Below are 23,402 nucleotides of genomic sequence, written 5' to 3'. Positions count from 1 at the left end.
CCTTACAATATAAAAATAAAAATTACAGAGTGACATCAGCATCACGGCAGAGTGAGTTGTTCCCTTAGTTTCTCCCCACTAAGTTACAACCAAACGGACATTCATTAACCAAGGAAGGATTCCTTACAAAGCACAATAGGGAATTCTGACAGATCCACGCATCCATACATCTGAAGGTGGGAGTACTAGATCCCCAGGAAGCTGTGGAAGGAGGTGAGCAAATCCCCTCTCCCTCCCCAGTGGCAGTGATCTAGCTAACGGGTCCTCACACAGCTGCCAGAGTGTGACTCTAAGAGGAGGGGGGGGGCAGGCAGGCCTGTGCGTGAATACTTTCGCTTTCGGAGTTGCAGCCCAGCCCGTGGGAATGCTCCACATTGAGTGACATGGCTCAGCCACCACGTGGGTGCCTCCACCAAGCACAGCAGCCCAGGTGAGCCACCTGTGAGTGCAGGGTGGGCCTGCGTGTGCAAAAGAAAGCACCTTTCCCCTCCCCTAGCACACCATCTCAGCTGGTCCCTGGCCAAGGCAGCAGTTCTGCACTAGACCACCTGCATGTGTGTGTGTGACCTGCAAGTGGCTGCAACCAGCAGGCAAATGCAGATGAGCCCTATTGGCACAACTTCCGGCAGACACGGTGGGTTCAGAAATCACAGCTCCTGCCCTTCCCACCAAGAGGTGGCAGGTGGAATCTGTGACCTGATACTACTACAAATGCCTCAGCAAAGGATCACTTCATAAAATACCATGAAAAACTAGAGTTAACACTTCAGAGCACAAGGAAAACAAGTCTCCAGAAACCAATCCTGAAGTCACAGAAATTTACCATCTAAATGACAGAGAATTCAAAATAGTTGTCATAAAGAAACTCAACAAGTTACAAGAAAAGACAGTTCAGTGAGCTCAGGAATAAAATTAATAAGCAGAAGGAATACTTCACCAAAGAGATTGAAACTATTAAAAAAAAAAAACAGAAATTCTGGAGATGAAGAACACAATGAATGAGATAAAAAACAATCTAGAAACCTTAAAAAACAGAGCTGATGTAATGGAGGACAGAACTAGTGATTTAATGTACAGAAATATAGAAATGCTTCAGGTAGAGGAGGAGAGAGAACTAAACTAAAATAATGACGAAATTCTTCAAGAAATATCTGATTCAATCAGGAAATGCAACATAAGGATTACAGGTATTCCAGAGGGAGAAGAGAGGGAGAAAGGAGCGGAGAGCTTGTTCAAAGAAATAATAGCTGAGAACTTCCCAAACCTGGGGAAGGAACTAGACTTATAAGTACATGAATCCAACAGAACTCCTAATTACATCAATGCAAAAAGACCTTCTCCAAGGCATATAATAGCAAAACTGGTAAAAGTCAATGACAAGTAAAAAATATTAACTGCAGCAAGGCAGAATAATCTACAAAGGGAATAATCTATAGGGAATAATCTACAAAGGAACCCCTATCAGGCTTTCAGCAGAAACCTTACACACTAGGAGAGAATGGAATGATACCTTCAAAATACTGAATGACAGAAACTTTCAGCCAAGAATACTCTATCCAGCAAAACTATCCTTCAGATACAATGGAGAAAGAAAAGCTTTCCCAGATAAACAAAAGCTGGGTAAGTTCATCGCCACTAGACCTCCCTTACAAGAAATGATAAAGGAAGGCCTCATACCCAAAACAAAAAGGCAAAGGTCTACAAAGCTTTGAGCAAGGATATAAATAGGCAAAATCAGAAAACTGCAGCTCTTTATCAGAACAGGTTGGCAAACACTGAATTATAAAAGATAAAGGGAAGGAAAGTAACAAAAATAACTATAAACACTTCAATTTAGTCACAAACTCAGAACACAAAACAGAATAATTTGTGACAGCAAGAACTTAGAAGGGGAAATATTGGCCAAGCAAATACAGCAATACATTAAAAGGACCATACACCATGATCAAGTGGGATTTATACTAGGGACACAGGGGTCAACATCTGCAAATCAATCAATGTGATACATCACATTAACAAAATGAGGAATAAAAATCACATGATTATCTCAATAGATGCAGAGAAAGCATTTGACAAGATCCAACATCCATTTATGATAAAAACTCTCATTAAAATGGGTATAAGAGGATAAGTACCTCAACATAATAAAGGCCATATATATGACAAACCCACAGCCAACATCATATTTTAATGGTGAAAAACTGAAAGCCATCCCTCTGAGAACAGGAACAAAACAAGGGTGCCCACTCTCACCACTCCTATTCCAACACAGTACTGGAGGTTTTGGCCAGAACAATTAGGCAAGAAAAAGAAATAAAAGGTATCAAAATTGGAAAGGAAGAAGTGAAACTCTGTTTGCAGACGACATGATCCTATATATAGAAAACCCTAAAGAATCCACCAGAAAACTATTAGAAATAATCAACAACTATAGCAAAGTTGCCGGGTACAAAATCAACTTATAAAAGTCAGTCACATTTCTATATGCTAATAACAAACTAGCAGAAAGAGAAGAATACAATCCCATTTATAATTGCAACCAAAAGAATAAAATATCTAGGAATAAATTTAACCAAGGAGGTGAAAGACCTATACACTGAAAACTAGAAGACATTATTGAAAGAAATTGAAGAAGACATAAAGAAATGGAAAGATATTCCATTCCATGCTCTTGGATTAGGAAAAATAAACATAGTTAAAATGTCCATATTACCTAAAGCAATCTACAGATTCAATGCAATCCCATTCAGAATCCCAATGACATTCTTCCCAGAAACAGAACAAAGAATCCTAAAATTTATATGGAACAACAAAAGACCTTGAATAGCTAAAGCAATCCCGAGAAAAAAGAACAAAGCTGGAGGCATCGCAATCCCTGACTTCAAGATATACTACAAAGCTATAGTAACCAAAACAGCATGGTACTGGCACAAAAACAGACACACAGATCAATGGAACAAAACTGAAATCCCAAAAGTAAAACCACACATCTATGAGTAGCTAATCTTTGACAAAGGAGCCAAGAACATACAATGGAGAAAGAAAAGTCTCTTCAATAAATGGTGTTGGGAAAACTGGACAGCCACATGCAAAAGAATGAAAGTAGACCATTATCTTACACTATTCACAAAAATTAACCCAAAATGGATTAAAGACTTGAATGGAAGACCTGAAACCATAAAACTCCTAGAAAAAAATATAGGCAGTACACTCGTTGACATCGGTCTTAGCGGCATCTTTTTGAATACCATATGTACTCAGGCAAAGGAAACAAAAGAAAAAATAAATAAATGGGACTATAAAGAGCTTCTGCAAGACAAAGGAAACCATCAACAAAATGAAAAGACAACCCACCAATTGGGAGAAAATATTTGCAAACCACATATCTGGCAAGAGGATAATTACCAAAATATATGAAGAACTTAACAAAAAACCAAATAATCCACTCAAAAAATGAGCAGAGGATATGAACAGACATTTTTCCAAAGAAGTACACAGATGGCCAATAGGCACATGAAAAGATGTTCAACATCACTAATTATTAGGGAAATGCAAATCAAAACTACAATGAGATATCACCTTACACCCATCAGAATGGCTATAATTAACAAGACAAAAAAATCACAAACGTTGGAGAGGATGTGGAGAAAACAGAATCCTCATACACTGCTGATGGCAATGCAATTTGTGCAGCCACTGTGGAAAACACTATGGAGATTTCTTAAAAAATTAAAAATAGAAATATCATATGATCTAGCTTTCCCACTACTGAGTATTTATCCAAAGAACTTGAAATCAACAATTCAAAGAGATTTATGCATCCCTATGTTCATTACAGCATTATTCACAATAGACAAGACATGGAAGCAACCCAAGGGCCCATCAACTGATGAATGGATAAAGAAGATGTGGTATGTATATATACACAACGGAATATTACTCAGCCATAAAACAAGACAAAATAAAAAAAAATCGTGCCATTTGCAACAACATGGATGGACCCTGAGGGTATGATGTTAAGCAAAATAAGCCAGACAGAGAAAGACAAATACTGCATGATGTCACTGAGATGTGCAAGATAAACAAAGACATGGACAAAGAGAACAGATTAGTGGTTACCAGAGGGGAACAAGGTTAGGAGGTGGGTGAAATGGGTAAAAGGGCACATATATATGGTGACAGATAAAAATTAGACTATTGGTGGTGAGCACATTGCAGTCTATACAGAAACTGATAAATAATAATGTACACCTGAAATCACACAATGGTATAAACCATTATGACCTTAATAAAATAACTGAAAAAAAAAAAAAAAAAAACTGTCAAGAACATTAAAAACAAGGAAAGTCTGAGAAACAGCCAAAAGTACCTGAGGAGACATGACAACAAATGTGGTATCCTGGATGGGATCCTGGAACAACAACAAGAAAAAAGACATTAGGTTATGTTGGGGGAAGAGGAAGAATCTCCCTCTGCCCTTTTCCTTAAGGTTCTTTCGGCTGGCCAAATAATTAGCAAGACAGGTTAGTAGGAGAAAATAATACCAAGTTTAATAACACGTATACGTGGGAGAAAGCAGGGACACTGCGTTTCTCAACACAATAGCAGAAATTCTCGTCTTAAATACCATGTTCAGCCAATGACAAAGGAGGATGTGGGGGGTGGGGAGAGTCAGTTACAGGAGATTACCACTAAAGCACAGTAAACAAGAGTAAGGTTATTATGCAGATTTAAGGCATCACCTTTTACACTGATAAGTTTCTAGAAATGAGGCCATCCCCCCACTTCCCAATGCAGAGAGGGAGATACCTTTACAAATGGAGATTTCCCTTATAAATGTAAATGTTTGTCTGGCAACTCCATGCAGGGCCATCCCGAGAATGTGGCCAGAAAGACATAAGATGGGCTTGTTGATGCCTTTTCTATTGTAACATCTATTTTACATTATATTACAGCCATCAGATAGAAGATCTGTTCCAGGAAGGAGTTACTATGTCAAATTCTTTAGGCAGTTAGTGGGGGAGGTCCAATGTCCCTCAGAGAAAACAATCAAGGTAAAGAGATATATTTTAGGATGGCCAAATCTTTATCTCCCACAGTTAAAATGAAGGAAATCTGAATAAAGTATGGAATTTAGTTAAAAAATAAAAATTAAAAAATTAAAAATTATATATTTTTAAATGTAAATTACATTTTAAAATGTAAATAAAGGATTTAAAAGAAAACTCAAATGTTAAACCATAGCATGTCTTGGATAGGTACACTGAATTTTGAAAAGATTCATTTATGTATTCATTTATTCACTCAAAATTATTTACCGAGGGTCTATTATATACCAAGCACTCTTCTAGACCTTGGGCAAACAGCAGTGAACAAAATAGTACCTCACCTCATGGAGGGGATCTAGTGAGAGGAGACGGACAATGTATCATATGTGATGATGAGTGCTATGAAGAAACGTAAAGAGTGAAAGGAGACACAGAATGTGAAGAGTTGGATAAAAGTGTGTTCTTTCAAACAGCATGGTCAGAGGGGTGGTTAGGGAAGGCCTCACTGACAGGTGACATTTAAAGCTGTGACCAAAGGAAGTGAGAATGCAAGCCATGTGCAAAGTTCTTAAAGTGGAAGAGTATTCAGGTATTTAAAAATAACAAGCAGGCCCATGTTGGTGTAGAGTAAGAGAGAAAGTAATAGCAGATGGGTTGAGACAGAAAGCCAGAACTGAACACACCAGGTCCATTGGCCATCGTAGGACTCTGGTTTGCACTGTGAGTGATGGGAGCCCTTGAAGGGTTTTGAGCAGAGAAGAGACATGCTTTGACTACATTTTATAGGGATCACTAATAATCTTAATACCCAATCTATCCAATTTGATGTGTGTTGTTTTCTGCTAGGGAAATTAAGAAAATGATACTAAACTTCATCTGGAAAAATCCAATGTGCAAGAGTAGTCACCAAAATTATGTAGAAAAATGAAAGAAGGTAGTATCAGTCAAACCAGATACTAACCATATCATGAAGCTATCATAATTAATACAGTTTTGATACTGGAGTGGATCATGTAAACGTGTGGATTTCAGTATTTGATAATTCTGGAATTCTAAATCAGCACTGAAAAGATACAATAGTCAATAAACAATGTTGAGAACAGGCTAGACATTTGAAACAAAAAAAATACTTGTGGAGAAGACCTGTGAAATCTCATATCAAAATAAATTTCAGTTCTTTAGAAATACGTACACATAAAAATAAATTCACAAAAGATCTAGAAGACAATATGGGGGAAATGTATGTGTCTATATGTGTATGTATGTATATGTAATAGAGTGCAAATGATCTTTATTAGCAGGAATCCACATCATGACCCTATCAAGGAAAATATTAAATAAAATTTATTAATAAATTGTATTAATAAAAATTTAATAAAATGTTAAATAAAATTAAAATATTAAATAAAAGTATAAAAATAAAATTAAAAGATAAAATTTTTTAAAAATATTAAAACACACATTATTGACTAGAGGCTAATTTATCTGAAATAGAAACAACATTATAAAATAAATAAGAAAATACTAACAGCCTAATAGAAACCAAGATACAAATGGCAAATGAATATGTGAAAATTTGTTCAACACTACTTTTGAATTAAAATATTGAAATAAAAAAGATGCCATTGTCCAAGTAATAGTTTCACAAAAATAATTAAAAATGATTGATGATATTCAGAGCTGGGAGGATATGGGAAAACGGGAGTTGTACACTGATCCAGCATTTCCATAAGACACATTGGCATACTCTATAAAAATTTTAAATATATTTACTACTTGATGAAAATGGTGTATAAGATTTAACAATATAGATGATTGAAACAGGATAAAGATTAAAAACAGATCCAGAATTTAATATACTGTATAACAAACAGGCTTTCAATTCAGTGAGGAAAGGATGCTTTGTTCAATAAATAATATTTGTTAATTGGTTATCAATCTGGAAGAAAATAAGAATGGATCCCTACCTTAGAGATTATCAAAAATAAATTCCAAATAGATTAAAATTTTAAATGCAAAAAATGAAAAAGTGATTTTAAAAACATTTATTCTTTGACCATATGATCCCATTGCTAGAAATTCACCACTAACAAAAATTTTCCAAACATTGTAATAGAAAAAAACTGGAAAACCTAAAATGCCAGTCAAGAGAAGTCTAGTTAAACTTTAAAAATGTACATCCATACAATAAAATGCTATGTAACTATTAAAAAAGAATGAGGCAGATCTGTGTTCACATGGAAAGATCCTCTAGCTATTTCACTTGATGAAAAATATAAAGCAAAGTTAAAAGCACTATGTTTAGTGAGTTTGTATAAATTTTTAAAAAGGAATCACATAAATAATAATAATTACATTAATTATATTAATAATAATAAAATGATAATATCCAGCACTTATTTAATTATGAGTACGTGCCAGGTACTATTTTAAGCACTTTACATGCTTGAACAACTCTAAAAGGTACTATTAATAGGCCCTCTGTGAGTCAGAAAACCAAAGTAAACTGCCCATGGTCCTAGTAAACCGTGGAGCCAGGAATCAACATGAGGCAGTGCAACTCCAAATCTTGCACTGTTAAGTGTTAATCATTGTGCTGTGGGGACACACACACACACAAAAAATTATTTTCTAGATACAAAAAATTATTAGCTATAGTTACCAGGAGCAGAAAAATGAAAGTTGGGTACTGGAATACAGGACACTTACAGTAATTTTCTAACTTTCTGTACTTGTTTGATTTTTTTTTAAACCATATGTAAATTTTAATTTTTCTTGATTAAAAAAATAAGAAAACTTAAAAGAAAAAACAAAACAAAACAAAAGGAAGGGATCCCAAGCGTCCTCAAGAACTCTAGGGAAAAACGACCCCAGTTGGCATAAATCTCTCTCTATGTCCCAAAGCAATGAAACTTGAAGTCACTGACCCTGAGAGCAGCAGGCTCTTCAAGTTTGCACCCCCTTTCCTGAGCTGGTGTATGGGACTGACTTGTTGGAGCAGAACATGGGTGCCACTGTGTTGCATTTCCTATCAGCAAAGAGATCAGAGAAGGATGCTGCCCTCTCTATGATGTCTCTCCTATCAATCGATCGAATTCTCTCCTTTTCTGTGTGCCTGACACCATGATACCTGGGAGCTCAGAGAGTGCTGCTGGACTCTGAACAAACAACAATGCCAGAGGGTGTTCATTTATCATCCCATGGGAAGGAAAGCCTGAGAGTCAGCACTGGTTCGCTAAGTCCCTGGCACAGGGGCTTGGTTTCTTTGGCAGGGAAGAAGTCACCATATGTCTCCAGGCACCAGCTAGTTGGCCACCACCAAAGGAGGAGTTACTGTATGCATCACTAGAGGACTCAGGTGTCAAGCATGCTGGCAAGCTCCTGGCTGCTACCTGAAACCTCCAAAATGCTGCACTGTTCTTTTCCAGGTTCTGAAGGGTAAGAGAGGTGACCAGGCCATTATTGTTGGGCCACAGAGAAATAAAATCAGCCCTTCTGCAAGTCCACAGTTGGTATGAACTGATAAAAGTGTCTAGTGCAAATGGCAAAAATAAAAGAACTTTGTGGTGTTCCAAATCTCTCTTCCTCTGTGCACAGTTCAATAGTGGTTTCTTGGAATTTTGCCTTATTTTCTCCAGTGATATAAGGAATGGATGCAAATCAAGTCCTAGCAGTGAACCCCTTACTCACACAGCTGAGTGGCCAGAAAAGTTACAAGTGGAGAATACAAAATTATGTTTATAAGGGTATGTGTGTGTGTATACAAAGAAATTACCAGACTTTCTTCCAACAGTGAGGAATCAGAGTGAAGGTATATATTTACAAGGATGGGGTTTAGGAAAGAAAGTGCAAAGGTGGTTTACAAGGACTCAAGAAGAAGTACTTGGTGGGGGTCGGGGGACAGGAGTAGTTTTTCCAGATATCATTGCTCTGGCTGCTTTATGAATAAGATTTTTTTTTAAAAAACAAGGTTAATCAGACTCATGTTAGGTTTCTGGCTTCTTCCTTTACAAGAAATTATTTATGTTGGTCTAGATCAGTGGTTCTCAAATTCTTTGGTCTCAGGACCACTTTGCGCTCTTAAAAATTATTGAGAACCCCAAAGAGCTTTTGTTCATATGAATTATATCTATCTATATTTACCATATCAGAAATTAAAAAATGAGAAAGTTTTTGAATGTTTAATAATTTATTAAGATAACAATAATAAACCTACCACACGTTAGCATAAATATTTTTATGAACATAACTATATTTTCTAAAACAAAAATAAAATTTTTGAGAAGTGGCCTTGTTTTACATTTACCAAAATCTCTTTAATGTCTGCCTTAATGGAAGACAGCTGGATTCTTATATCTGCTTCTGTATTCAATCTGTTGTGCTACTGGTGCAAGAATCCCAAAGAACAAGCACACGCACGCACACACACACACACACACACACACACACACACACACACAGGAAAGCATCCTGGGTTTAGGTGTTCCTGTTTTGTGGGTTTGTTGTTCCTGTTTTGTGGGTTTGTTTAACTCCAACTTTGCCTCTAGATTCAGAATCCTGAGATAACATCATAAAGATTTCTGATCTTTACTGATGAGTATAATCTTAACGAGCTATAAAACCTTTGGCAAGTTAATTAACCTCTAACGGATCTATTTTATCATAAAATAGGTATAATAATACCTAATAATACCTAATAATACATTCTTTGTAGACCTGTAAGGATTCAATGAGATAAAATATGCATAGAGCCTAGCTCATCGCCTGGTACTTAGAAAATACCCAGAAAATTCACTTTACACCCACATAGTTCAAAAATACAGGGCAATTCACAATCTTAAGGACCTTGGAACTTTGTATTTTGGCCTGCTAAAGATACAACTTGTCAGGAGAAATGTGAAACTGTTATGTAGTTTAGGGATGGGAGAAATGCTGCAATTGTACATAAGCATAATTGGCATGAAATGTAAGGTTAACTGGGTGAAAGCAAAGTAGACTTGATTTATTATTCAGTGTATTCAGTTAAGCAAAAATCTGCTTTTCTGGGTCTTAATAACCTGCCAAGAGAAGTAAGTTTGGTAAATATAAGCACACAAATGAATTAGGTGAATCAAGTCTTAGAATTACAGAAGTTCATAGACAGGAGCCCGGCTCCAGTTGCACCAACTACAGTAGGATGGAATTACAGGGGCTAGCAAGCCCTACATGTCAAGGTGCAGGCCAGGCAGTCTAGAGTCTGCAAACAGTGCTTCCTGTGGCTCAGCACAGGGCACAGGAATGACAAAAAAAAAATGATGCAGCAGCACTTTAACCTGAAGGCCAGAAATGGAGACTCTACTGGTGACAAAGGAAAAAAACACGTATATAATTTGTTGGTGGAATTTCTCTTTATTTGCCATAGATTAATTTAAAGTAAGTCAATATTTATTATCCTTGACTAGTTAGAGTAGGGATGTATAACGCACAAAGGAATTTTTTTTTCATTTTTTGGAGTTTGAGATTTCTTACCCAAGAAGGAAGGACAGACTGCCATTTGGGTAAAACTGGTAACTTTTGAGTCTGTTTAGAACTGGATGGGAACCTGTGGATAAGGAGCCAGACTTAACCTTCAGACTTGTTTTTTCTGCCATGGTTACCTCTGCTTCAGTGTAGACAAGAACGACTATCCTAGGGGGCCGGCCCCGTGGCGTGGCGGTTGAGTGCGCGCGCTCCGCTGCTGGAGGCCCGGGTTCGGATCCCGGGCGGGCGCGGACGCGCTGCTTCTCCGGCCATGCTGGGGCCGCGTCCCACGTGCAGCAGCTGGAGGGATGTGCAGCTACGGCATGCAGCTGTCTGCTGGGGCTTTGGGGGAAAAATAAAAAAAAAAAAAAAAAAAAAAAGAACGACTATCCTAGAGGCTGCAGCGTTTAGATGATTATATCAGAGTTGAGCCTCATGTTAAGGACGAGAGAAGTCCAACAGCCATGCCTAACCAAACATTAATAGATGCTTCACGTGGTCAAGGATGTCACATGATAATATTGTGAGGTCCACATTCAGAACAGTACCAGGGTGGGGCCTCTAACACTAATCTTAAATTCCCAGAAGCTCTCTTTTATTTCAGCTGTGTCTAGAACATTGTCTAGTTTTCTCTTACCCTCTAGTGTTTCTTTTTTTAACTGATATCCAGCTCTTCTTCCATATTATTTTTCCTGTTTTTCCTCTGTTCTCCTCTCTTCCCCTTATCTTCTTTATTTTTTGTATTAACTGATCATAAACAAATATTGAAAATAGTTGTATCTTAATATGGCATTTTCCCTCAGTCTACCTTCACACCAGTATGTTTGCATACAGCCCCAATATAGCCTGTGTCCTTCCCAAATTGCAATTTTCTATTCCTTGAACACTCAGTACATATTCACACATTTGAATATTTTGCTAGAAAATTCCTTTCTGACATCTCCGCTCACCGATATATATTACTCGTGTTTCAAGCCTCAGTTCAGAAATCACTTGTTACATGAAGCCTTTTGCACTCCTCTTAGGCACTCTTCTTCAGATGGTCTCCATATTTTCTCACTTGTTGATCTAACCCAATCCCATAACTTTATTTACTACTTTTATGTGAATAGCACTCCAATTTACAATCCTAGATCTAACTTTGATCCTGATATATCTACCAACTACTTATTGAATATCTCCTCATGGGACGACCAGTTTATACTGGAGGACAATAAATTCCCAATAATGTATCAGTAACTCCTAAATTCACATATATGCATGCATGTGTGCACATGCACATGTACACATACACACACCAGGATGTTAATGGACACATTTTCCCTTCCAATCTTCAAAAGCAGTTTAGGCAATCTGAAGCATCAATTTAAAAATCTTTATGTTACTGGGGCAAACTGCTGTTTTCTGAGCTTTTCCTCATTCACCGCCTTGTGTGAAGTAATTACCCTCTTACTAAGGTGCACTTGATCCATGGTGCCATTGTGTGCCTAATCCCTGAGGAACCTTGACTGGATGTCTGCGAGAGCCTGAGCCATACATATGTTGAACGACTTGGGTCTTGGTAAGGAGCATGAAGTGTAGGATGCTCTAGGATTCTTCTGAACTCTAATATTCTGTCTAGAAAGAGACCTTTAGCCCACTTTAAAAATGTTCTTCATAAGCCAAACTATCAGAAGTACTATAGCCACAATACAGATGAGGGTTTGTTCCAAGCCCAACTATATAGGAGACTAGATGAAGAGGTCAAACTGACACATATTGCTAGCACCTTCCAGATACAACAGAGAAAATGGATCTCTGTTTATTGGAAATTGCCCTAGTAGTTTCCACAAAGAGGGTTTGTGCATTCATATGTTGTCTGTCTGTCAGTACAGCTACTTATGTTTTAAGAGGAGGACTTGCAAGCCAAAAGGAAACTAAGGTACTCTATTAACATCCTTCTCCTTGGTCAAATATATTAGTGTGAACTATAAATGAATTACTTATTGATCATTTTAAAAAAGCATTAAATTTAATGCAATTAAACCTGAAGCACTAATAGGAGATTTAAATTTTCTATATCATGTCCATGCCCTGTAAATTTAAAATTTACTATGAGTGGTTGTATTTTCTTCAATTATACTAAAAATCAAAAAAATAAATACATCCTGGGTGCACAGATGACAAAAAAATAAAAGCAATTATTCATGAATTTATTAGTTTGACCAGTGGGTCTCAACCTTGTAAGGCAACAACTTAGAAGGAAAAAGATTTTTTTAAAATACCCTTTGATAGATACATGTTCTTAAAATATATGAAGGAAACAGTATCAGGGAAGTTCAGGATGAGAAGTTTGTTTCATCAGCTCATGTCAGAGCTCCTCACTACTAACTTCAAGCTACTTTCTGGATTTCTGAAAGATTCATCTCTTTCTTTCACAAACTCCCTACATAAACTGAATCCTGACTGAGACACAGTGGATATAACTGATCAGATATTCTTATAAACGAAAATGTTAAAGCCATCAGTTTATGTAAAAATTTATAGGTGCATAATAAAATAATGGTTTTATTCTCAGTTTCCTTTCCTCTCTAGAGTGCAGAAGCCAATTTTATGAATAACTCCCAGCAATGCCCAAGTTAAAATCTTCTGGTATGTTGAAAGCTAAAACCACTGATGAATCATCACATTGATGAATGACCACACAAATTCAGACCACACGAGACTTCAAATTGGACCTAGAATAAGTCAAAGAATTGTCAAGAATTTCAATTTCATTGTGAAAAATTGATTGCTGAATTAATATTTTAAACTTATAATCTGGAAGAATTGATGTGACTTAAATGTCTCTTCATGGTCTTTTTCTACTCTGACTCAATTAATAGTTGGATTCAATTAGTTGACTGGTATTAGTGACCACAGAATTGTTTTAAAAGTAAATTGTTATTTAAATTAATTAAATTCTTCCTTTCCTCAAAAACAGTTTGTTTAAAAATGTTGTTTGGGAGTGAAGTCAAGATGGCAGCATAGGTGGACTCTGAACTCACCTCTTCCCATGGACACAGCAGACTTACAACTACTCTTGGAAAAATTACCCCTGAGAGAGAAGTGAAAACTGGATGAGAGGAACCCCTGCAACAAACAACAGTCCTAATTGAGGTGCAAGAGGCAGAAATTCTCTTCTGGAGAGAAAAAACACACCACCTTCACAAGCTGCAGAGCTTCACGGCCACCTGGAAGCAATCCAAAGGTATGCAGCCTTCTCTGGAGGAGTTTGGAGGATCTGAGCCAGGGAGCATTCCCACTATAGGCGTTTTCTGGACCCAGCACAACAGAGACAAGTGTCATACTATCTGGCTTTGCTGGCTACTAACATCAACAGGGAATACTCCTAGAAAAGCTGGGACACCAAGAAATTAAAGCTGGCTCTTAAAGGGCCCATGCACAAATTCACCCATTTTAGAAAGCACCTTAAAATCACCAGAAAGAAAGGTGCACAGTCCTTTGGTGAAAAGAGACTCACCTGATAGGCTCTGGGTGCGTCTTGGTGAGAGGTGAGACCTCTCGAGGGACAGGGACATTGGTGGCAGCCACTGTTATGACCTGGTATGAGCGTGCTGACACAGACTCTGGCAGACACCATTGCAGTTCTCCCTGTGGCCTACTATCCCAGGGTCTGCCCCACCCACTAGAGCACTGATTTAATGTAGCTCAGCCAAGGAAAGCAGCCTGCCCTAAGGACCGGCCCCAACCAACAACAAGCCCTCGGGCAACTTATGGGCACGTTAAGCAAGCTACCTGGATTCTCTGCAGCCTGGTGAGTGGGTCCACCTCTGTGGGGCACGGCATGTGTGAGGAGCGAGTGGAGAGTGTGGGGCATTGGTGGAGTGTGTGGGGCTCCTGCCTTGGAGAGACTGGGTCCACTTCAGGGGGATGGTGCAGACGCACGGGACAGGACTGTGTTGACTGTGTGCGTGGCCCTAAGGGCGGCGGGGCTTGTCAGCTGCAGATGACTTGTGCTTCTCAAACAGCCACATAGGGGATTGGCCCCACATTCCAAAGCCTGAAACAAGTGGGTGCTTCTGTGCCTGGGGCCAGCCCCACCCAGCTGCAATCCTCAGAGAGCTGACAAGAGCCTCATAGGCTGAAGGCTTATAGCAATTGTAAGCCCCTGAGCCTAATAAGCAGCCACACTGGGGGCCTGCTCACTTAATAGAAAAATTGCAATAGGAATGTGCTATTAGACCTTGCAGCCAACTGTGCTGGGGCTCCCCACACCCAATAGAGAGAATGAAGGGCCCACAACCACACACAGCTGAGTATTACAATCAGCTCGGAGGGACAGCTCAACCTCCCCAGGCACCTAAGGCAAGAGCAATCCTGCCACAACAGAAGGACAGATGGAGCCCACACAGGGGTCACTCCTGGAACATTTGGAACTGGTGATGAGAGGGAAACACATTGCTGGGCCTCATAAGGCATCACTTGCATAAGGTCATCTCTCCAAGATCAGGAGACATAGCTGTCCTACCTAATACATATAGACACAAGCACAGGGAAAGAGGGAAAATGAGGCAAAGGACTACGTTCCAAGTAAGGGAACAGGACAAAACCCCAAAAAAGGTACTAAATGAAACAGAAATGAGTAATCTACTCAACAGAGACTTCAAAAAGCCATAAGGATGCTCACTGATCTTAGGAGAACGGATGAACTCAGTGAGAATGTTAACAAAGAAATGGAAGATATAAAACAGAACCAATCAGAAATGAAGAATACAATACTAGAAATGAAAAATTCACTAGAGGGACATAACAGCAGAGTAGAGGATACAGAAGAATGGACCAGCGAGCTTGATGAAAGACTACAGGAAATTACCCAAGCTGAACAGATAAAGAAAAAAAGAATTAAAAAGAGTGAGGACAGTCTCTGGGACAACTTCAAGCCCATTAACATCCATGCTATAGGTGTCCCAGAAGGAGAAGAGAGAGACAAAGGAGTAGAGAATCTATTTGAAGAAATAATAGCTGAAAACTTCCCTAACCTAAGGAAAGAAACAGACATCCCGGTACAGAAAGCACAGAGAGCACCAAACAAGATAAACCCAAAGAGGACCATACTAAGACACATCATAATTACAATGTCCAGAATTAAAGATAAAGAGAGAATCCTAAAAGCTACAAGAGAAAGACAACAAGTTACATTCAAAGGAAACCCCATAAGTCTATCAGCCGACTTCTCAGCAGAAACCTGACAGGCTAGAAGAGAGTGGCACAATATATTCAAAGTGCTAAAAGGAAAAAACCTACAGCCAAGAATACTCTACCCAGCAAGGTTATCATTCAGAATGGAAGCAGAGATAAAGAGTTTCCAAGAGAAGCAAAAATTAAAAGAGTTTATCACCAAGAGGCCAGTCTTACAAGAAATGATAAAGGGACATTTAAGGGGAAAAGAGAAAACCACAAATAGGAAAAATTATCTATTTCCATGATAAGAGAGTAATGGATACAAATGCACAAAAAAGAGATTAGATATGATATCAAACACATAAAATTTGGGATGAGGGGAGTAAAAGAGTAGAGCTTTCAGATACAAGGCAAACTAAAGAGACCATCAACTTAATACAGATTGCTATATACATAGGTTACTATGTATAAACCTCATGGTAAACACCAATGAGAAACTTATAATAAATACACAAAAAACTAAGAGAAAGGAACCCAAACATAATACTAAAGAAAGCAATCAAACCAAAATAGAGCAAGAGAAAAAGAAATGAACAGAGAAGAACTACTAAAACACCCAGAAAAAAAGCTAAAAAATGGCAATAAATACATACTTATCAATAATTACTTTAAATGTCAATGGACTAAAGGCTCCAGTTAAAAGGTATAGGGAGGGTGACTGGATAAAAACAAGACTCATATATAGGCTGCATACAAGAGACACACTTCAGACCTAAAGACACTCACAAACTGAAAGTGAAGGGATGGAAAAAGATACTCAATGCAAATGGCAATGAAAAGAAAGCTGGGGTAGCAATACTCATACCAATACTCAAGACAAAATAGACTTTAAAACAAAAACTGTAACAAGAGACAAAGAAGGTTACTACATAATGATCAAGGGAACAATCCAACAAGAGGATATAATACTCATAAATATCTAAGCACCCAACAATAGGAGCACCTAAATATATAAAGCAATTATTAACAGACATGAAAGGAGAAATAGACAGTAACACAATAATAGTAGCGAACTTTAACACTTCACTTACACCAATGGATAGATCATCCAAACAGAAGATCAGTAAGGAAACATTGGCCTTAAATGACACACTAGACCAGATGGACTTAGTAGATATATACTGAACATTCCATCCAAAAACCAAAGAATATACATTCTTTTCAAATGCTTATGGAACATTCTCCAGGACTGATCACATATTAGGCCACAAAAGAAGTCTCCATAAATTTAAGAAGACTGAAATAATACCAAGCATCTTTTGTGACCACCACAGTATGAAACCAGAAATCAACTATAGGAAGAAATCAGAAAAGCCACAAATATGTGGAGATTAAACAAAATGCTACTGAACAACGACTGGGTCAATGAAGAAATCAAAGGAGAAATCAAAAAATACCTGGAGACAAATGGAAATGAATATATGACATGCCAGAATTTATGGGATAAAGCAAAAGTGGTTCTAAGAGGGAAGTTTATAGCAATACAGGCCTATCTCAACCAACAAGAAAAATCTCAAATAAACAATCTAACAGTGCACCTAAAGGAACTGGAAAAAGAACAACAAACAAAGCCCAAATCAGTAGAAGGAGGGAAATAATAAAAATCAGAGCAGAAATAAATGAAATAGAGACTAAAAAAAATAGAAAAGATTAATGAAACCAACAGCTGGTTCTCTGAAATGATAAACAAAATTGACAAACCTTTAGCTAGACTCACCAAGAAAAAAAGAGAGAAGGCTCAAATAAGTGAAAAAAGAAATGAAAGAGGAGAAATTACAACAGACACCTCAGAAACACAAAAGATTATAAGAGACTACATGAAAAGCTATATACCAAAAAATTGGATAATCTAGAAGAAATGGATAAATACTTAGAATCATACAACCTTCCAAAACTGAGTGAAGAAGAAACAGAGAATTTAAATAGACCAATCACCAGTAAGGAGATCAAAACAATAATCAAAAACCTCCCCCAAAACACAAAAGTTCAGGACCAGAGGGCTTCCCTGGTGAACCAAACATTCAAAGAAGACCTAATACCTATCTTCAAACTCTTCCAAAAAATGGAATAGGAGGGGAAGCTTCCTAACTCATTCTACGAAGCCAACACTACCCCGATACCAAAACCAGACAAGGACAACACAAAAAACGAAAATTACAGGCCAATATCAATGATGAACATCGATGCAGAAATCCTCAATAAAATACTAGCAAAATGTATACAACAATACATTAAAAAGATCATACACCATGATCAAGTGGTATTTATTCCAGGGATGCAGGGATGTTTTAACATCTGCAAATCAATCAACTTGATACACCACATTAATAAAATGAAGAACGAAAACCAAATGATCATCTCAATAGAGGCAGAGAAAGCATTTGAAAAGATACAGCATCCATTTATGATAAAAACTCTGAATAAAATGGGTATAGACGGAAAGTACCTCAACATAATAAAGGCCATATATGACAAACCCACAGCTAATATCATTTTTTTTTTGATGTTTTAATGGTTTCTAACATTGTGAAATTTTGGGTTGTACATTTTTGTTTGTCCATCACCATATATATGACTCCCTTCACCCCTTGTGCCCACCCCCCACCCCCACTGCCCCTGGTAACCACAGTCCAGTTTTCTCTGTCCATGTGTTGGTTTATATTCCACATATGAGTGAGATCATACAGTGTTTGTCTTTCTCTTTCTGGCTTATTTCACTTAACATAATACGCTCCAGGCCCATCCATGTTGTTGCAAGTGGGACGGTTTTGTCTTTTTTTATGGCTGAGTAGTATTCCATTGTATATATATACCACATTTTCTTAATCCAATCGTCAGTTGAGGAACACTTAGGTTGCTTCCACTTCTTGGATATGGTGAATAATGCTGCAATGAACATAGGGGTGCATAAGCCTCTTTGGATTGTTGATTTCAGGTTCGTTGGATAGATTCCCAGTAGTGGGATGGCTGGATCATAGGGCATCTCTATTTTTAATTCTTTGAGGAATCTCCATACCGTTTTCCATAGAGGCTGCACCAATTTGCATTCCCACCAGCTGTGTATGAGGGTTCCTCTTTCTCCCATCATCTCCAACACTTGTTGTTTTTTGTCTTGGTGATTATAGCCATTCTAATGGGCGTGAGGTGGTATCTTAGTGTTGTTTTGATTTGCATTTCCCTGATGATTAGTGATGTTGAGCATCTTTTCATGTGCCTATTGGCCATCTGTATATCTTCCTTGGAGAAGTGTCTCTTCATTTCCTCTGCCCATTTTTTGATCGCGTTGTTTGCTTTTTTTGTTGTTCAGTTGTGTGAGTTCTTTATATATTATGGAGATCAACCCCTTGTCAGATGTATGTTTTGCAAATATTCTCTCCCAGCTGGTTGGTTGTCTGTTCATCTTGAGTCTGGTTTCATTTGTCTTATAAAAGCTCTTTAATATGATAAAGTCCCACTTGTTTATTTTTTCTTTAGTTTCCCTAGTCTGGGTAGGCATGTCATCCGAAAAGATTCCTTTAAAACCAATGTCAAACAGTGTGTGGCCTATATTTTCTTCTATGAGTTTTATAGTTTCAAGTCTCATCTTCAGGTCTTTGATCCATTTTGAATTAATTTTTGTGTATGGTGATAGCACATGGTCCACTTTCATTCTTTTGCATGTGGCTGTCCAGTTTTCCCAACACCATTTATTGAAGAGACTTTCCTTTCTCCATTGCATGTTCTTAGCACCTTTGTCGAAAATTAGCTGTCCGTATATGTGTGGTTTTATTTCTGGGCTTTCAATTCTGTTCCATTGATCTGTGTGTCTGTTTTTGTACCAGTACCATGCTGTTTTGATTACTATTGCTTTGTAGTATGTTTTGAAGTCAGGGATTGTGATGCCTCCTGCTTTGTTCTTTTTTCTTAGGATTTCTTTAGCTATTCGGGGTCTTCTGTTGCCCCATATAAATTTTAGTATTCTTTTTTTCTATTTCTGTGAAGAATGTCATTGGGATTCTGATTGGGATTGCATTGAATCTGTAGATTGCTTTAGGTAATACAGACATTTTAACTATGTTTATTCTTCCAATCCACGTGCATGGGATATCTTTCCATTTCTTTATGTCATCATGGATTTCTTTCAATAATGTCTTGTAGTTCTCATTGTATAGGTCCTTCACCTCCTTGGTAAGATTTATTCCTAGGTATTTTATTCTTTTTGATGCAATTGTAAATGGTATTATCTTTTTGAGCTCTCTTTCTGTTAGTTCATTATTAGCATACAGAAATGCAACTGATTTTTGTAGATTGATTTTGCACCCTGCAACTTTGCTGTAGTTGTTGATTGTTTCTAATAGTTTTCCAACAGATTCTTTAGGGTTTTCTATATATACAATCATGTCATCTGCAAATAGTGAGAGTTTCACTTCTTCGTTACCTATTTGGATTCCTTTTATTCCTTTTTCTTGCCTAATTGCTCTGGCCAAAACCTCCAGTACTATGTTGAACAGGAGTGGTGAGAGTGGGCAGCCCTGCCTCGTTCCTGTTCTCAGAGGAATGGCTTTCAGTCTTTTCCCATTGAGTATGATGTTGGCTGTGGGTTTGTCATATATGGCCTTTAGTATGTTGAGGTACTTTCCTTCTAGTCCCATTTTATTGAGAGTTTTTATCATAAATGGATGTTGTATCTTGTCAAATGCCTTTTCTGCGTCTACTGAGATGATCATGTGGTTTTTATTCTTTGTTTTGTTGATGTGATGTATCACGTTGATTGATTTGCGGATGTTGAACCATCCCTGCGTCCCTGGTATAAATCCCACTTGATCATGGTGTATGATCTTTTTAATGTATTGTTGTATTCGGTTTGCCAATATTTTGTTGAGAATTTTTGCATCAATGTTCATCAGCGATATTGGCCTGTAATTTTCTTTCTCTGTATTGTCTTTGTCTGGTTTTGGTATCAGGGTGATGTTGGCTCATATCATTCTTAATGGTGAAAAACTGAAAGCTAGCCCTCTAAGAACAGGAACCAGACAAGGATGCCCACTTTCACCACTCTTATTTAACATAGTATTGGAAGTCCTAGCCAGATCAATCAGGCAAGAAAAAAAATAAAAGGGATCCAAACTAGAAAAGAAGTGAAACTGTCACTATTTACAGATGACCTGATTTTATATATAGAAAGCCCTAAAGAATCCACCAAAAAACTTTTAGATATAATAAATAAATATGGTAAAGTTGCAGGATACAAAATCAACATATCAAAATCAGTTGCCTTTCTATACACTAACAACAAAGAAGGATAAAGAGAAATTAAGAATACAATCCCATTTACAATTGCAACAAAAAGAATAAAATACCTAGGAATAAACTTGACTAAAGAGGTGAAAGATCTGTACATTGAAAACTATAAAACATTGCTGAAAGAAATTGACGAAGACACAAAGAAATGGAAAGATATTCCGTGCTCTTGGATTGGAAGAATTAACATAGTTAAGATGTCCATATTTCCTAAAGCAATCTAGAGATTCAATGCAATCCCTATCAAAGTTCCAACAACATTTTTGACAGAAATAGAACAAAGAATCCTAAAATTTATATGGAACAACAAAAGACCCTGAATAGCTACAGGAATCCTGAGAAAAAAGAACAAAGCTGGAGGTATCACACTCCCTGATTTCAAAATATACTACAAAGCTATAGTAACCAAAACAGCATGGTACTGGAACAAAAATAGACACACAGATCAATGGAATAGAATCAAAACCCCAGAAATAAACCCACACATCTATGGACAGCTCATCTTTGACAAAGGAGCCAAGAACATACAATGGGGAAAAGAAAGTCTTTTCAACAAATGGTGTTGGGAAAACTGGATAGCCACGTGCAAAAAAATGAAAGTAGACCCTTACCTTACTCCATACACAAAAATTAACTCAAAATGGTTTAAAGACTGGAATGTAAGACTTGAAACTATGAAACTTCTAGAAGAAAACATAGGCAGTACGCTCTTCGACATCAGTCTTAGCAACATATTTTCAAGTACCGTGTCTGACCGGGCAAGAGAAACAATAGAAAAAAAAAACAAATGGGACTACATCAAACTAAAAAGCTTCTGCACAGCAAAGGAAACCATCAACAAAACAAAAAGACAACTTAACAATTGGGAGAAGATATTTGCAAACCATACATCTGATAAGGGCTTAATCTCCAAAATATATAAAGAACTCATGCATCTCAACAACAAAAAAGCTAACAACCCAATTAAAAAATGGGCAAAAGACCAGAATAGACATTTCTACAAAGAAGATATACAGATGGCCAACAGACACATGAAAAGATGTTCAAAATCATTAACTATCAGGGAAACGCAAATCAAAACTACAATGAGATATCACCTCACGCCCGTCAGAATGGCTATAATTAACAAGACAGGAAACAGCATATGTGGGAGGATGTGGAGAGAAGGGAACTCTCATACACTGCTGGTGGGAGTGCAAACCGGTGCAGCCACTATGGAAAACAGTAAGGAGATTCCTCAAAAAATTAAGGATAGAACTACCATATGATCCAGCTATTCCACTGCTGGGTATTTATCCAAAGAACTTGAAAACACCAATGCATAAAGATACATGCACCCCTGTGTTCATTGTAGCGTTATTCACAATAGCCAAGACTTGGAAGCAACCTAAGTGCCCATCAAGGGACTAATGGATAAAGAAGATATGGTATATATACACAATGGAATACTACTCAGCCATAAGAAACGACGAAATCCAGCCATTTGTGACAACATGGACGGACACTGAGGGTATGATGCAAAGTGAAATAAGTCAGAGGGAGAAGGTCAAATACCGTATGATTTCCCTCATTAAGTAGTAGATAATAACAACAACAAACAAACACATAGAGACAGAGATTGGATTGGTGGTTACCAGAGGGGAAGGGGGGAGGGAGGAGGGAGAAAGGGATAATTCAGCACATGTGTGTGGCGATGGGTTGTAATTAGTATTTGGGTGGTGAACATGATGTAATCTATGCAGAAATAGAAGTATAATGATGTACACCTTAAATTTATACAATCTTATAAACCAATGTTACTGCAATAAACAAAAAATTTTTAAAAATTAATTAAAAAAAAAAACTCCAATGACAAAGCTGACTAAATTTAGTTGAAATGATTACAAGATCTAGAAATTATACTAATTAGTTTATTAATTAGGCTTCCAGGCTAGTAGTGCTGATTAGATACACCTCTGGCTTCCTGTTGGGTTTGGCTAATGGAAGATACCAGCAGGACATAAGAAGGTGAGAGAATGAGTGTGGGACAGCCCTTTCCAACCTTCTCCCTGCTTTGATGCTTCAATTCTGTAGGAAGCTACAGCTCTTGCCAGGTGCCCTCATGCCCACACGCCCACCTGTGGCTCCGGCACCAGTAATGTGTTCGTTTTGCCCCTTCAGGCCTAGTGGTGTTATTGGCCTCTCTTTGATTATAATCTGTGGGTGCCTCAACATATCTTGTTTCCCTTACCCTCCTAGCACTTCTAAAAACAGTCTCTTCAGGTCACTCTTGTTTCCTTCCAGGGCTCTAATACACTAGTGTTGTATAAAATCAGTGAAAATGTATCAGTTGTGCATATAAAAACAGGCATT

At 37.6% G+C, this 23,402-nt stretch overlaps 1 long non-coding RNA gene across 1 annotated transcript in view; it reads right to left on the bottom strand.

The window, feature by feature from the left end:
* LOC147918137 (uncharacterized) overlaps nucleotides 1-23,402 on the bottom strand; it is a 79,533-nt gene that overhangs the window by 1,003 nt on the left and 55,128 nt on the right. Inside the window, exon 2 of the long non-coding RNA XR_015552972.1 lies at nucleotides 4,370-4,411. This is a non-coding gene — a long non-coding RNA (uncharacterized LOC147918137). The remainder of the gene's footprint in view (nucleotides 1-4,369; nucleotides 4,412-23,402) is intronic.

Source organism: Ceratotherium simum, chromosome 1 (genome assembly GCF_057802395.1).
Source record: "Ceratotherium simum simum isolate JZ-2026a chromosome 1, ASM5780239v1, whole genome shotgun sequence".
NCBI classification, from domain to species: domain Eukaryota; kingdom Metazoa; phylum Chordata; class Mammalia; order Perissodactyla; family Rhinocerotidae; genus Ceratotherium; species Ceratotherium simum.
The sequence above is the reverse complement of the archived record's forward strand: the minus strand, read 5'-3'. Positions and strand labels throughout refer to the sequence as shown.